The 18,000-nt window shown below is 42.0% G+C and overlaps 1 protein-coding gene across 3 annotated transcripts in view; it reads left to right on the forward strand.

Moving 5' to 3' along the window:
• Positions 1-18,000, forward strand: part of LOC147023833 (uncharacterized) — a 187,436-nt gene that overhangs the window by 114,670 nt on the left and 54,766 nt on the right. The gene's annotated exons all lie outside the window — the stretch shown is intronic.

Genomic DNA, 18,000 nt, shown 5'->3' on the forward strand with positions numbered 1-18,000 from the left:
ATATATATATATATATATATACATGATACCAGCTCATCGCAGTTCTGTTGCTGTCTTGGCAAGGTTTGAATGCGACAATCGATGATATCGCAGAGATGTTCAATTGGATTTAAATCTGTCAGGAATTCAGGCTTGGGATTAACATTGTCATGAAATTAACGTTGCATTGACAAGCATGTTCATTGTTCGAATGGCCCTGTGAACAGCAGCATTATTGTGCATAAAGAAGATTCCTGGAACATGTTGAAAAGAGTAGCCAACACATAAGATCTCATAAATTGCTGTAAAATCTCAATGATGAATCATTCTGCTGTCAAATTGCCTCAGTGTCTCTCAGACTTCATGATTTGCAAATTGCAAATTTGCTGCAAATGTGCTTGGATGTGTCGCTGTAAAAGTCTTCGAAGCTGAACTGGACGACGTGCGCAGATCCCTGCATCATGGAGATGCCTCATGATAGTGTTGACACTTATTCTTTGAGGTCGATGGAGTGTGTTTACAATACTCTGGGAAGTTTGAATCTGATTGTTTCGATGGGTCATGTGAATGAATCGGTCATGACTGGGAGTCGTTATCCTGGGACGTCAACTTTTTGGCTTATCTCTTGTTGATCCAGTGGCGTGATAACATCTTGTGAGGTCATAAATAGTTCCTCTACCCATGTTAAAGAGCTTTGCAACATCGCTTATGGGAGACCCTGCTTGAAGGTGTCCAATTTGATTCTTCTCGTTTTCTGACAGACGTGGGATTGAAGTAGATTGTTAAAAAAAATTGTTATCCGTGTGTTTTTGGATGATCCATACACTGGTTTCTTGGAAAGACTCTTTCAAATTTGATCAGAATGTGTCGTGTCACCCATAAAAACTTAAAGTTCCATGATTTGCTCATGCTCAACGATTATTACATGAGTCGATTACATTATTTGCATTCAAGTGTTCTGCACACCCCTTGTGCCAAAACAGCACTTCAAATGAATGCTGGAACAACCATTTAACAATTGCAATATAAATTGTTCATGGTCATTTTTTATGGGAGAGAGAGAGAGAGAGAGAGAGAGAGAGAGAGAGAGAGAGAGAGAGAGAGAGAGAGAGAGAGAGAGAGAGAGAGAGAGAGAGAGAGAGAGAGAGAGAGAGAGAGAGTCTTCTTATTTCGGCTGCTCCATTTAGGGGTCGCCACAGCGGATCATCCGTATCATCCGCATAGTGATTTGGCACATGTTTTTCGCCGGATGCCCTTCCTGATGCAACCCTGGTCGCCTCTTACGACACAGAGATATGGTACACCTATTTTAACCAGGGTATACACCGGCCCAGTACACTGGTACTCATTTCGCCAACCTCGGAAGGATGACAGGCTGAGTCAACCCCCTGGTGTATTAATTCAGTGGCCCAACGGGGCTTGAACTCAGGACCTTTTGGATCCCAAGCCGCTGCCCTAACCACTGCGCCAACACCAGGCTGATATATGTATGTATATGTATGTATATATATATATATATATATATATATATATATATATATATATATATATATATATATATATATATATATATATATATATATATATATATATGTATGTATGTATGTATGTATATATATATATATATATATATATATATATATATATATATATATATATATATATATATATATATATATATATATGTTATAGTTTTCCTCCCCGCCAGCGTGCGAGCGACTGCTTTTAGCTAATCGTGGCCACGCGCCCACCGGACTTGGCAAACCTAGTCACAGCTTTCGGATCAACGCCAAAATCCAGCCATGGGTGTGTCTTTAATCACACCGAAAATCAGCCAACTATTCTATCCGCGCGTGACAGGGTCTGATCGCCAAATTGTCGATTTACCTCAGTATGCGCGCAGACAGAAATGCCGGGGATTTACACCTCGACGGGAACTGCTTGGAAACGATCCGCGAAGCAGCTCGCTCCGTTTGCGGCTTGCCGAGCAGTGTATATTGCCAGGCCCCGCCGGATCCGATTACTTTATCGGCTATTTAAAAGCCAAATAATATCCCGAACGCAATATGGCAGCTCAATCGAGGGAAAGGACGCAACGAACAGATAAACATTCACACAAGGACATTTATTCACAAAGCACATATGCAGGCATGCAAGTATGCAATTATGCAGTCAACAAAAGCAACGCAGGTAATACAAGCACGACTAAAGAACTACTACCGTTCTATTATTTATTTACATGCACTTAACAGTTCTACTTAAGGACATGGCGCCACGACATTCATTCAAAGAAACCCCAGGAAAGGCAAGGGTAGAACTGGACCTCGTGGGTCTTTATTGTTCACGGAGCTGTGGAGACCGCAAAAGCTCCGAGAGGCCGGGCTGGTTACCTGTCACCTTCGTGGTGACTCGCTGGGCCCTGGTTCGGCGACCCTCGGTGGCTCTGCCCGCACTCCGTGGGACTCCACCCGTTCCCGGTCTCAGTCAGCCTCCGTTCTCTGTCAGCCTGCAGCTTTCCAAGCTGCCAACTCGACCTGAACCTGATGTCCCCGTTTTCCTCTCCACTCGAGCGAACGCGCGGTTTTTTTTTTATCCCCCACCCATCATGCCCCGCCCTTCCCGGCACGCGGCGGGGGGGGGCAACTTTTCTCTGCGGGACACGCCCCCAGCCGTCCTTTCGGGGCGGGAGTTAAGTTCCAACCGTCATTTCTGTTTACCATGGATATCGGGGCGGGAGTTGAGTTGAGTTGCTGTTTTCCAACCGTCCTTTCTGTTTACCGAGTAACCATCATTGTGGGTGGCAGAGAAGTTATTCGTTGGGGAGGCCGTTGTCTGTGGAGATGTCGGCGGTTTTGGAGAAGTTGGTTGTGGTTGTTGTGGCTGGTGTTGTGCTGGGGATGGTGTGGTTGTTGAGATGCGGTTGTGGAGTAGGTGGTTGTGGTTGTTCCAAAATAAACATAGCAAAAGAATAATGGCTGACTCAAAGATCACAGCCTGGTTACCTGAATAATTCCCTTTAGACCTTGGTGGAGAAATCGAATCTGAACACACACTTATCGACATAACTGATCTCTGGGATACCTGAATGGTGTTCTGTGAATTTCCACAACCGTAACAATGTGTATATATATATATATATATATATATATATATATATATATATATATATATATATATATATATATATATATATATGTATCACATATATTGTTATGGTTGTGGGGGTAGATGGAGGGATTTAATCGGGAGTTTAACATTGTGTAGAGTTGCTTGGTCCGTGGATGAGTAGACAGCATCTCGATGTAACTTATTTCGGGAATCCGTGAGCTTCGGGGTTATGTGTCTCCACACGAGGGGTGGTGCAGTATTAATTAGCTTTGGGAGTGAGAGTAACTTCCCGAGTATGTGATTGCCATCTGTGATTTTCCCTATGGTTTTTATATTTCAAACCAGGCAGTAAAGCTGGGAAACGCTTCCCTGAAATGACAACAAACAGGCGAAGACCCGCCTTCCTGGGTTTGGGGGTCAGCAGGCCGTGCCCCAGGGGCAGAGGATATAGTGAGAAAAAGAGAAGGAGTGCACAAGAGAGACTGGTGCATTACAAGGGGGGTTCCTACTGCATAGGACGGGAGATCGGTGTGATCGAGAAATGTGACGGGAGGAGGGTGGAGTTAGCAAAGAGAATGATATGCTATGCTTAATGACCGGGCACACACATACACACACATGCACACACACAAATGTGGATACTTTCGAGATCTGGGGGTGGGGTGGAGCATTTGAAACCCACACTATCTACTTGGTAAAGGTCTGCCTGCATGCATGCGACCTTTGCGACCTTCCGATCGGCTCACTCCGAATCTGATTCATACATGCTAGTCCCCTCAACAGAGGGGTAGGGGAGCAGGGAGAGGGGGAAGGGATGGGAGAGAAATATAGAGGGTGGTGTCGGAAAGAGGGAGGGGTGGGAGAGAGGGGCTAGGTTTGGGAGGGTGAGAGAAGCAGAGGAGTGAGAGGGGGGAGGGGGAAAGGGATTCCGGCAGATGAGACACCTCAGTTTAAGAGATGGCACACTCAATGATGAATCACCCTGCATGTGAAACGCCGGGATGACAGTTTATAGCTGGGTCGAGATTCAAACCCAGGCTAGACAGCTTCAAGTGAGTATGCGTACCTCTCGGCTTTACTGCCATGATGTGGCCATTCATTACTTCATAACAACTGAAACCATTTTTTACTCCTTGTGATCCTTCAATTTATTTTGCCTTCCTACCTCGGGTATCGCACCCTGGTATTGCCATTGATTGAAGGTTGAAGAATGCACGCCAAGTGGCTTCACCAAGCAATCTATGAAACGGTTGAAGAAACTTTGAAAAACTAAACGTTTCATCACCTCCACCACCGAAAGTGAAGGAGGTTATGTTTTCACCCCTCTCTGTCTGTCTGTCTGTCTGTCTGTCTGTCTGTCTGTCTGTCTGTCTGTCTGTTTGTCTGTTTGTTTGTTTGTTTGTGTGCAGGATATCTCAAAAAGTTGTGGACGGATCCGGATAAAGTTTTGTGGACAGGTTCGGTGTGCGACAAGGATGAGCTCATTATATTTTGATGAAGCTCTGGATCCGGATCTAACTACGAGAATTTTTTTAAAGTGTTTCTTCACCATTGAGAGGGCCACAAACAATATACTGCATGATATTTCAAAAATTTATTGGGCCACATATGTTCTCGTGGATCAGGCATTGTGTGGCGGAGGTATGCGTTCTACCGAATGCCCTTCTAGTTTCTATTTGCATTTCTCTATGCCAGAGTGACGAGTGGTATAATGGAAAATCTTACAAAAACAAAAAGGGATAACGTAATGTAAAATAAAATTTCACATTTTCAGCAAGCCAGCCACCGCCTGTTGCACCGCAAAACAACACATGGCCAATGCATGCAAGTGGCCCCTTAACTTTATTCTAGTCATTCGATATAGTATTCAGTGACAGTGCAAATATTGTAGAGCGCTCGCAAAGTGGCTTAAGCACTCCAACGAAATATTTGATAAGAATCGGCTCGCTTGGCATGTGATTAGCAATCACTGAACCGCCATACTAAACATACACCTCCCGAAGACATCCAAAATGTCAAATGTGTCCGAATATGACAAATGAACACATTTCTTAGAAGTCACAACTGCTGCTAAGTTCGATTCTGGAGCTTAAATTTTGTAACTCTTCTCATTTTAAGAGATTCTCGAGGTTATCACGTGCAGGAATGGAAAAAAGCCACAAATGCTGACATCTCCAGGTGTTTATAAGCATTGCAATGTACCCAGTGATTCATAGCTATGATGAACAGGCATTCGATAATATGAGTGAGGAAAGTGAAAAATAAAACTTTTCGTTAAGAAATCGTTGCGGCCTGTTCCAAATCAAGGTATGGTTGAGCAGTTCAAAAAACGTGGCAGCTTCAGACCCCAATTAGGTAACCCATGATATGCCTTGAGACCCCAGAGAGTGAGGTGGCCAAGGAGCACCTGATAAAGGATATCATTAAATATGGCCACTAATCATCTTCAAAAGGGGTGTTTTAATTAACCCAAACACCCAATTTTCAGTCATGCACTTCCTTGCAATTTTCTTGGTAGGCATGCAAAGTTTCAGGCTGCTAGGTTTCATGGTTTTGGAGTTATGGAGGAGACACACACACACACACACACTGACATTTATTTGTAAAGATATGTGCCAGAAATAGCGTCACCTTTGGTGGTAGCCAGTATTACAAATCATCTTCCTTTATCTTGTGATTTGGAGTATGATGTGTTGTGGTCAATAAAAAAAATTCAGTAATGACATGAGGTGCATTTCCAAGACTGTGCAACAACACATTGCCCTTCGATGGCGGCCCGAGAATGGTACTCCCACCAGGAGGGTGGGAGTACCCGCTCATAGATTCAATATGATATATTTCAAATAATTTGGTTTGGTAATAAATATCAATTAATTTAATTTCACTTACCCAACAGTTCTTATCCATATTATCCTGAATTCTTTACAATTCTGGTTCTCAGCATTTTCAGTCTTGTCTGGAACCATTTCCTTCGACTATGATGAATGAAAGCCTTTTTTATACTAAAATAAAATAAAAAAAACTTATTTTAAGGAATTTGTTTTGTGTCTTGACAATCAATTGCTTTGATCAACCAATTTCTCTTCTTTTCACTTTGGCTCAGAAGAATAGTTGATCACTCAGAGTGGTGTGCTGAAATTTAACCGGAGTTTTTTGAAAAACAATTTCGCATCGAAATATTGAAACAAAAGCACATTCTTGAATGAAGATGGATGATTCTGCAAAGAAATCCCTGGGTAATCTCCTTGAGATGCAGCCACTGCGCCGCTCGCCTTGAAAATCAGAAAACGCAATCCATTTTCCGAGCGGCAGTGTCATCTGTTTGCTTAACCTCAAGTCCCAAATAATGGTACATCAGCAATTTGGGAGAAAGCTAGCTGTTGTAATATCTCTTCTGAAGTGGAGACGGCTTTGCAACCACAGGCTTCAGCTTGCTGAGCATTGTGTGTTTGCTCAAGTAGAATCAATCATCAACCTTGAAAAAGCCTTACTTTTGGGGGCCTGTACACAAGGTGTCCATGGTGGTTACGCACTCTGGATTAATTGGGCTGCAAAGGGTAGTTTCGCTGTGAAACATCACAGGTACCATCCATTAAAGCAAGGCAGCAGCTATAAAGGGGTGTTTTATAGGCCATTTCCTTCCAGAGCAAAGGCCAATTAAAATCGAATTAAAATTTCAGAATAACCGGCAAGAATTGAGCCATGATGTCAGACATCACACAGCGACATGCCAGCTGTCCTGTTGTTGAAATGTTAATTGGACACAGTGCAAATGGACTTCTTTCTGTCCCAATCTGTTCTTCTTTTTCCCATCCGAAAAAGGTTCATGTTCCTTGTAAACGAACCCAGAATATGCTTCTCCAGAGAGAAGACTATATGGCGTGAGGCTAGCGCAAAAAAAAAAAACAACAACAACAACAACAACCCAGAGAGAACCCGATTCAAAACCCATGGAGGTCGTGTTGGGGGGCAAGAGAGGGGGGAGAAACAGTGAATTGTTTAACACCTCCTTGGCCTTGAAAATCTGTGAAGCATTGGAAAGCAGATGGGCAGCTGGCCGCTGTTGCAGGCAATTAATAGGTTGGCCTGCTTGCTGATGAACGCTGGAAGAAGACAATAACCTTCTGGTGAATGTCCCAATGGAGATGCAGATCTGGTGATAAAAGTATTTTCCTTGGCATATTAGTCATGTCACATCATTTGCTTCAAGGGCAGACATACGCAGAATTTTGTGCAATTTTTTGCACTTGTATTGGTATATCTTAAGCAATACTGATAGCAGAGGCAATTTACTTCGGGTTACACAGAAACATACAAATACAAGCACATATTTAAAGGTTTTTTGTAATCCACTCACCTCCCCCAATTTTTCTCCTTCCCCTCCCCCCCCCCTCATTGCTGCAGACTCTCATCTGTCACCAAACTCAGCTCCACTGAGACAAGCTAGACTCGAGTGTGACATGATGTGGAAAGCACTGGCTAGCACAATCCTCTTGGGGAAACCAATGACAAAGTGACTAAGATGGGGAAAAAAATTGATGACATCCGCTGATATTTATATGCTATGGATTGCAGATCTGCAAAGTTCCCATTTGTCCCCCTAAATAACCTATAAATGTTGTCCTGCATAATCCTATGTGTGCAGGGAGTTGCATCACACATTATGTCATTGTTCGGAACTGACTTTAAGGAGGCAGTCCTCTCGGTGAGCAGTTCCTTGTGTGTGTTAATTATCTCGTCAAGCTTTGAAAACAAGGACTTGATACTCCAGGAGTCTCGGTCGGTCTCTTGCCTTTTGGGTGGTAGTAGGAATAGCTCTGTGTAATATGAAAGCTAAATCTTGAACAGTTTTTGTAATATTGCATACACAAACCAAGGTTTGTTGCCATGGAATCATTATTCAGATGGTTGCCATGGCATCATAATTCAGCCAATCACAACTGTGATCTAATCATGTTGAGATGATGTCATGAGGAATAGATATCTGTAACATGAAAGCTAAATCTCTCACAATGAAGCTGAGTTTATGGGCCTATTACTTTGCTATCACCAACAGCTTGGTGGTCCCTCTGTCTTCTTCCGCCTCATTTCTGGTCTTGCACCCTCTGTCCTCCCCCTGCCCCAAGTATCTGCAGGATGCAACCCCCTCCACCAGCAACCCCCTCCCCGTGAAACTGCCTAAATCCAGAAACACTGTTCAACTCCACTCATTTATTCCTCTCTTTTTCCCGCCTGTGGAACTACCTTCCACACTCTCTTCAATCTCATTCTTCCCTCCGGGTCTTCAAGACAGCTGCTCAGCACCATCTCAAGTCATCCCCCATCCAAAGCCATGATCTTTTAGACACTCATTAAACCACCCCCCACTGCTCCCAAAATTTTGGCTGATCTATCCATCTTGTCCACCCCTTGCGTTCTCTAATCCTCATCGTTACCTGCATCCCTTGTTTGTCTGTCTCCGTCTCCCTTCTCCCTCCGCCCTGCTATTAGCTTTTCCTCTTTCTCCTGCTGTTCCCTTTGTTATGTTGTGTCCTGATCCTTTCTGTCCCCGCACTCTTCCACGAGCCTAGTATTTAAAAAAAGAAATGTTCAACCGTTTTTTTAAATATTGCATACACAAAAGTACATGGACAGATGATCGGTTGGTCAGAGCTCATTTTAATGTTCCCCATCTCTGACCTTGTTGGAGGAGTAGATTTTGGTGAAGATCCACATCCGGATGTTAGAATATTTTAAGTGATAATTATTTACCTTGAGAGATAGGACCAAAAACGATATATACCATGATATCTCATAAAGTTGTGGATGGATTATGATAAAACATGGTGGATGAGTTGGGAAGGTGACAAGAACAAGCCAATTAGATTGTGGTTATGGTCTTGATCCAGATCCGGCCTGTCGGTGGGATACAAAACATAAACTCTTCAGCCTGGTGGAGGTATGTGATCTACCGAGTACCGTTGTAGTTTATTTTGTTTTGCGAGTTAAAATACATCTGTTACCGAAGATCTGGCTTTGGCAGGCCACTAAAGTAAAAACGAGACATTCAAACATGATGATGCGAAAGAAAAATAGACATGAAATCCACAAATAAGTTTTTGAAAGAAAATAAATTAGAGAGTTCATAGAACACCCTGCTCCACACAGTCTTGAGAAAAAGGACGTGGGAAGGTTTTTGAAAGTGCCAACAATGTGATTTGTGTTCTTCAGTGTTCAAGTATATAATTAAACTGAAATATAATAAATATTTTAAATGTTGTAGAAAAAAAAAATTCTGGAACTTTACCGCTGTTGATGCAGTATCACATACACCATTGCATTTAACACATTGCAGTAGTTATTTGTACCTGTTGTTTGTGTCCTTTATGACGTTCTTAAAATCAGTAAGTTTCCTGTTTGGAATGATTTTCAGTTTTGTTTGACTGCCAGACAGGCAGACAGACTAAAAAATTTTTTTTTTTAAATCTCACTTATCTGTGCGCATGCACCATCGGGATGAAATTCCGTAGTTTGCTAAATTTAGAGCCAAAGTACTGCTAAACTGCAGGTTTGTTTTCCCGATTCATGTTCCAATTTGTGTTCAAAATATATCCTTCGATTCAAATCAAGTTGTTCCTCAATCATAAACTGACATTTGTAGATTGACGGACAAAGTGAACCAATTGCTCAACCCAACTTTTTGCTCTGTGTGTGTGGCATAATAATCCACGTCAGGGGAAGACATTTTGTATCCGATGAAGAGGTTCTTCTTCTTTCGTTTGCAGCACGAGGCTGCGGGGTAGCATCATTAGCTGAGGGCATGGTTGTTCCTCTGATGTAATGCCATCATTCTGTAGGTGAGGGCAGGGATTTGTTTAGGGTGCCAGTGGTGGCTCGTGTACTCCGCGAAGGACACCATAGGATCTTTAACGTCCACCAACTAATCCTACAGATGGGATGCCAAGTTTATCATCCGTCCAACGGACAACTCACACCTTGATTAATCAACCTGTCTGTGAAACACCGGGATGATAGTTTATAGCTGGGCCAAGGTTGAAACCCAGGCTACACAGCAGAGAGGTGAGTGTCAAGTGTAGGCTACCTGCCAGCTCCATGAAGAGGTTAACATAACCACATCCACCGCATCCAAGAACTGTCAGAAGGAATGCTTCTGTGCTGGAATTAAAAAGTTCTGGTTGACCTCTTGATGAAGTTGTCCATTGAAAAGGATGCAAGTTTTGTATAATCATGTGACCTGAGTATACTTTCTCAATAACACTGTGTCTACTTTGTCGGTGGAGTGACAGAACTCTTGGGATGATTCTTGTAGATCTTTTAATATATGGTGGAGATTGATTGCACTTTGAGCACAGATTGAAGGTTTGAGAGAGCAAGCCCAGAAATCATATGACGGATGTTTTTACTCAGTGTTGTTGAGATCAAGAAACGTTTTCCAGGGAAGTTAGAATAAGTCAGCATAGAGTTGAAGAAATTGCCTACTTACCCCAAAGGCAGAAGAAAATACAGGGATATAGGTAGCAAACAAGTAAGCAGGTGGGTTGCCCCTGTGGAATGTGGTGGTGGGTCTGTGCTCGAAGCTACATGTACCTCCTCTTTCTCCTCACTCGTGCTTTTCCCCCACCGTGCAGTTTGTCCATCAGTGATCACCCCCCTCCCCCCACCATCCTCCATCTAAGAATGGATTGAATTTAAAACCCTTTGAAATTGTAAGGACATTATCATCAAACCAGCCAACAAAGGCAATTCTAGAGAGCGAGGTTCGGTGCTGTTTTAACCGTCTCAAATTCCTCCATGCTCTCCTTTGTGCGATTATACGTAGCTCCATTCTTTGTTAATTTGTGCAGGTGCCTTGGTACTTAAGCATATTTCCCCACTGATTGACTGCAATAGGAGCACAAAGACCCAAAAGCCTCCTATCTGTTTTACATTTCTGGACATGGGCCACTCCTTCACTGACTATAGAAACCATCACCTTTGGGTCAGTAACCACACTCTCGCTGCTGATGAAGTCTTCAAGGTAAGTCACCTTTCTTTTTAATAGCTGGAACCTTTCAGGGTTCAATTTCAACCATGCTCTCCTGAAACGGAAGAAAAGCTCCATTTAATTTTTGAGAGCCTGATCGAATGTTTTTGCATTAACCAAAAACTTCACCGAGGTCGAGTAAACAGGTCTGCCAATGCATGCCAATTCAAACTCGTTCTATGACCTGCTCAGTCATCGCATGGACATTGCATAAGCCACATTGCCTTCCTGTAAATTCCTTTCAACCCTTTTGCCAGTTGAGAAGGTTGTATTTTTTTTTCTTTTTCTCATGCATGCCCACATGCCAATACCTCCACTTTTTTTAAATCTCGTATTGCAACCCAAATTGAGTTTATTGCATCACTGATTTGTCCCGTATGACAGGAGATTTTGCTATTACGTTTACACAAAATGTTGAGTTCCATAATTATTTTCATGAACTTTACAGGTTCACATCCAAGGACCTGCTGAAGGGTCCTGCAAAAAAATTCCTGTTTCCCAACCTCCTTCCTTTTTGCCAATGGAAGTCTCTGCCCAATTGTCAAACAGTCTAGGCTTCTCCAGTGACAATTGATGTTGCACCAAACCCACTTACACCATTATCCTCAGCTGACAAAGAGCAGTCAACCAGGTTAATGACAATCAAGCCATGTCGTGCTGCATGTTGCAGTTTGTCCAAACCTTCACTACTTTTCACAGAGTCGTTCATCCTTTGGGCCCAAGTCTCTCTGTACAAGGAGATCCTTATTTTTGATGCTGGCGTTGCAGGGTAACACACTCTCCATTCCAATTTTGGTGCAATTGGCTGCCTTCATAGCAGCTCTCAAGGTTTGTACTTCTGGAGACACATTCAACAATTGCACGCTACCTCTTCTCTTTGTTTATACATGAGAGTATGACTCCACCACCTAAGACTCCAGAACCTGTGACTCACATGACTGCATCAGATGGTAGTGTTCACCTCCGTCAGCTCCTGCAGGCCACTGCTTCATTACCGCAACCTCAAAGTGGAGTGGCACCATGATAGCCATGGGAATTGCAAACTTATTCAACGTCACTTTAATGACCCCCCCCACACCACCCCCACCCAACCCTTCCCTGCAGTTGCAGCACCTCAAATCTGATCTGTAGATGTCCACACCACAAATCGTGTTGACAGTCGTTGACTGATAGAAGTCCATCTTAATGAAACACAGGTCACACACCTTCACCACTGAATCTTCTGCTTCATCTTCTGCCTCACTTTCTGTCTAGTCATACCCAGACTCGGTGGTGTAATGGTTAGAGCGTCCTCTCTGAGTCTCGGAGGTCATCGGTTCAAACCCCACCTGAGTCATACCAAAGACTTAAAAAATCACAGAATTGTCACAGAAAAAAATCACAGAATTGTCACAGAAAAAAAATCACAGAATTGTCAGACAACGTCCACAAATGACAATATAAATAAATGAAAAAAAAAAGAAAAATATGCAGGTGAGCAACCAGAGACAATGGACAATCATGGTAATTTTGTGTGCCAGTACGTGCTGCTTCCTTGCTTTATGTTCAACATTTAAAAAGATCAGAACATGGACAATCTCCATACACTGGCATTCATGGGGAAGAGGAAATTCCTCCTTCGGAATTAGGAAATGCCCTGCTGATTGTGGTGGGAAAATCGATGCCATTGTTGTGGAGTCACTGGTAACCCAGAGTGCCCTGGGAAGTTACAGCACTTCACCCAAGCTCAGCGGCTGTGTTTGTCTCATTGAACAGTCCTGTGTATTTGTCTGTATGTCCATATGTGTGAGACGTGTGTGCGGCAGCTCCACTACGAGCCTTAGATCCTCCAAAAAAAAAAAATCAATAAAATACCCATTTCAAACTTAACAAAAACCACAATACAAACTTAGCACTTTTTCCTGCAGGAAACTGCAAGCTATGATATTCCAATTATGTGATATCTTTTTTTTGTTCTCATTCTCTCTGTCAATCAGTCATCTTGACTCACCACCCTGAGACGGGTAGGGAGGAGTAACCTTATTGCAACACCATGGTATCATTGATTGGAAACCATAACAAACTTGATGTGTGGTTGGTAATGACTTCTACAGGATTGATCCTCCTTTTTTTTCTCTTTTTTATGCATAATCAATAAGCACTGGCCCAGAATACTAAAAAAATAGAGGGTTACTGGCAAATTATTATCATTTTTTTTTTGTTCACCCAAGTACCTGCTGAAGGACCTATAAGGTTGTGGGTGTAAATCCTTTGCTCTTCGTCTGAGGCAGGAATGTCACTCATTCATTGATCAACATTTGTATTTATTTAACTTTCTATAAAATGAAGAATGACCATCCAAACATCTAATGATGAAGGATAGTTCCGACTTGTCAGTAAGTGATTGGCCTTGTTCCTTCTGCCCTCTCCTACATAACCCCTTCCTCAGCCCATTCCCAAAGAAAATCTCACCTGCTCAGTCTCCCAAAGTCCAGAAAGTTGTCCACCTGCGTTCATTCATCCCTTTATTCTCCTGATTGTGGAATCATCTTCCTGTATCCATTGTGTAACACCCCCCCCCTTTACTTTACTCTTTCAAATGCGCTGCCAGTCACTATCTCATGCGCTCACTATCCCCTGACATTGCATGTCCATGATCCCTTCTACACATGCTCATTATTTCCCATTCTGTTCCTCTCTGGGCCATTGTTACTTGTTTTTGAAACATGAGCAGCAAAGAGGGGCAACTTTATTTTGTGTTGTACAACTTCTGGAGTTTGATTTTTTTTTTTGGGGGGGGGGATTTTTTTTTAGCAATAACATCCAGTTTTCAAATTATTCTGTTCTGCGGTGCTTGGAGTATATTAGCAGGTATGATCATTCACCCACTTCTCATGATAATTCCCCAATTTAACATAAAAGTAAAAACCTAAGCTGCAGGTGGCCATCCCAATGTAATAGAATGTTCCCATGGCATACCCAGAAGGCAATCACCACTTTTCAACTTATTTCGGCCTGTGGTTTAGGAGTGCATAAAATACAGAGCACATTCTGATGAAACTTGACCGCCGTCTTCATCACCCATGATATACTAAGGTTTGTTCACGTCATAAAAAAATTTGGGTCCAACGGATTCTACGTGGGGGTTGCCCCCCAAAATATGTATTTGCTTTCTTCTCTGAAACCACACACCCAATTTCGATGAAACTTGACCACAACCTTTATCACCTGTAATGTATCAAAGTTTGAAAAAAAACATCCATAGGTATTCACTTTCTTCTCCATTACAGATTTTGTGGGTCATCCATGCCTTCCAGTGGTTACCTGGTTATCTTATCCAGCCGCTACCAGGTGAGTGCACAGGGATATTGCCCCTCTGTTTTATGTAATGCTGTGATGCTGGCTGATTTCCAATTTTGAAGGTGGATATAGGAGACCAGTTCTGAAGTGCAAAGGGTTTACAATATGGATACGTAAGCAAAATTGTGATCCCTTCGCAAAAGTGACACAAATGAAAAAAAAATTTTAACCGCGAATACGCAAGGGGCACGAATGTCGAAGCAGGTCACACTTTATGAACCGCGAATAGCGAATCAGTATATAGACAAGCCGGTAGGCGACATGGGTGGTCGCTCGACGAAGGAGAATTTGAAATATGTAGATAAGAGAACACATCAGATGGCATTTTTGCCGTTCGTTGTTCCATATCGGAACATGACGAGCAACTGCCCATTCATCATTTGTGTTTGATTCCCAAACCCAAAGACATACATACATATATATATATATATATATATATATATATATATATATATATATATATATATGTATGATTTTGGCATCCACTTATCTAAGTGACATTATTGGACAGTGAGGTGTGAATATCTATGTATTCACACCTCACTGTCCAATGAATAACTATACATGGATGTATTTAATTTAAATTATTGCCATATTATACTTTAAATTAAGTTGGAGGCCATACATTACATGTCCAAAAATGACAGACTTCCTGACTGCGGTACTAATGGTCCATACATTCCTCTTACTTCCCCTACAATTGCACTCTCTTCCCGGCGCCCATTTCCTATTCTCTCCAACTCAACAATACTCTTTATTCCCACGTTTTCTTCATTTTCTCTTCTTATCTTCAATGTGTAGAGAGGCATTTGGCTTGTTGCGTTATTGGTTAAAAATAAATAAATTCCACTTTCTGCCAAATGCAATCGAAGTTCCTCATCGATATTCCAGAAGAGCTGTGGCAGAGCTGCATGGTTCAGTGTAAGCAATCAGCTTCCACAGTGATTATATATGATATAATTAATGGCACAACAGGTGATAACCAATAGGTCAGTTCACCCATTGCAGAAACTCTCAATAATCAAAGGTGTTGCAAGGAAGCACACAAGGTTGGGTGATTCAAATGCAGTTCAAACAGTCATGCCTCATGAGCTTTATTCTTCATTGTATAATATGTTCCACCCACTATATATTATATAAGTAAGTTTTATATGTTAGCCTTTAGCATGTGGAATATAGTTTCACATATGCAATCTTCAATACATCCATTGTGAATGATATTTACTTCTATTGATTGATTGTTCCATTTGTGCAACGGACTCATCATATGTGCAATATAAAAACACAGCTATTTGGATTTGCACCTTGCCAGTGAATAACTTGTTGGATTATATTTTATAAACAGTCCTCGATTGTAAATTTATATTTTAAAAACAATGTAGTTTCCAATTTTGAAGGTGGATATAGGAGACCAGCTATTTGGTCTGTCCTGTAGGTCAATCTGTATTGTTGCTTTCAAAAGTATTCACACCCCCATTCCAAACTTTTCACATTTTGATGCCACCTGAGTTTATTTAATGATGCTTTCAAATCAAACTAAATATGTATATATATATATATATATATATATATATATATATATATATATATATATATATATATATATATATATATATATATATATTTTTATATATATATATATATATATAGTCTTCACAAACCACTCCAAAGTGATAAAGCTAAAAAAAAAAATTCAGATAAAATGTGAATAAGTTAGATTAACAGAGAAAAATCAGATGATTCTCAGTTGCAAAAGTATTCAAACCCTTTGCCTAATTAACCATAAATCACTTCAGGAGCAAATTATTTGTTTGAAACGTTACAAAATAAGTGTGATACGTTTCACTTGTATGTAATCGGTGATTTAACTTAAAAATTAAGCTTCCCCACTAATCTAAGGAATTTTTGGCCAACTGATTCTGTTGTCCCGGGCAGGATCACGTGTCTATCCACCACATACCGTCCTGAGCGGGACCACCGAGCTAGTAGAAGCACCAGGCTTATTTGGTACCGAACGGCTAATCTTACTGAACGACCATGCCGAGTCTTTGTGTGTATGGCACGGCCTCGTTATGAGCGCTAATCATCCAAATCCAATATGTCCTTCAACAAACTTGCACAATTGTAATTGTGATTGGAACCACCCAGATTAATCTGGAGAACAAGTGGTTTTAAAACGTAATTGAGAGCACAGAGGCGGGAATGGATACAGAGAGAACCAAACCATTGTGGACACTGAACACCACTTAACCCTCTACCGTATACATGTCCACTAATAAACGACCAAACAGGAATCTTAATTTGCAGTCTTAAGACAACTTTCATTCCACAGGAGATAGACAAAAATGATTGACCTGCAGGACAGAAAATACCCCAGCTGTGCCCGGCAGGACACAGCATGACCCCCCGAGGAGACATCTGCAGGCAAATCAACAAATCCATGCAGCAGTCCGACCATGGAACGAGGAAGAGAGTGGGTGCGGCTTGCTGTGTGGGTGTGGCGGAGACCGCAGCCACCCACGTGCAAGTTCCAGCAAGGTTCCCAGCATCTGCTCACCCCCATGTGGGTTACACCACCTTTATAGATTCCGCCTTCACCTGCTCGATGGCGCACTTCGCCCCTACCTTTTGAGATGCTATTGGTCAGGGATTCAGTCTCACTCAGATGGTTCTCCTCCTCTGTCTCAGTTGGGACTGAAGCGTGACTTTTCCCACCCAAACTTGTGCCTAATGTCCTATCAGGTCATTTTAAAGCATATCAGTGTTGGTGCTGCCGAAGCAGTCTCCTTGGCATTGGGCACAATCCTGGATGGGTCGTCACTATCACACAGAAGTCAGGGCTAATTGTGCCAATATGGAAGAGGAAGGGCAATTTCCAAGATCTTGTGAAGTACAGAGGTATTATACTCCGAATTATCATTTCATGAAGGCGACTGCAGAGGATTATGGACAGGAGGATAAGGAAAAGTGTGGATATGGAGATTGGCGAAGAACAACATGAGTTTAGAAAGAGTAGGGGGATGAGGGATAGGCGATGTTGGTGGAGAAGAGGTTGTAGGTGCATGGTGAAACGGCAGTGTGATTTGTGGACCTGGAGAAGGCCGACTGTCCTGAGAGAGATAGTGATGGCAACACTGAGATGGACAGGAGTGCCGGAAGCAGAAATTAGGTTGATAGAAGGGAAGTACAAGGGAACAAAGGGAAGAGTTTTGGTTGGTCCGAGAATGCCAGAGGAGTTCAGCGTGAACATTGGTTGAAAGCAGGGAAGTCCGACAAGCCCCCTCATGTTTATCAAGGTGATGGAGCTAGTAATATATTAATATATATATATATATATATATATATATATATATATATATATATATATATATATATATATATATTGTTGTGGTTGACCAAATTCGCAAACCACCATTCAGGTCCCTTAGGTGAGATATCTAGGTAAGTATATGTGTAGTTAGGCCCAAACCCGTTGTCTAGAGGGAATAAATGTCATTCATGCGGGCTGCGACTCTTCAGGATAGCCGTTTTTCTTTTACTATCTTTATTTT

This window comes from Eptatretus burgeri, chromosome 7 (assembly GCF_056783735.1).
Source record: "Eptatretus burgeri isolate ZD-2024b chromosome 7, Ebu_testis_v1, whole genome shotgun sequence".
NCBI classification, from domain to species: Eukaryota; Metazoa; Chordata; class Myxini; order Myxiniformes; family Myxinidae; genus Eptatretus; species Eptatretus burgeri.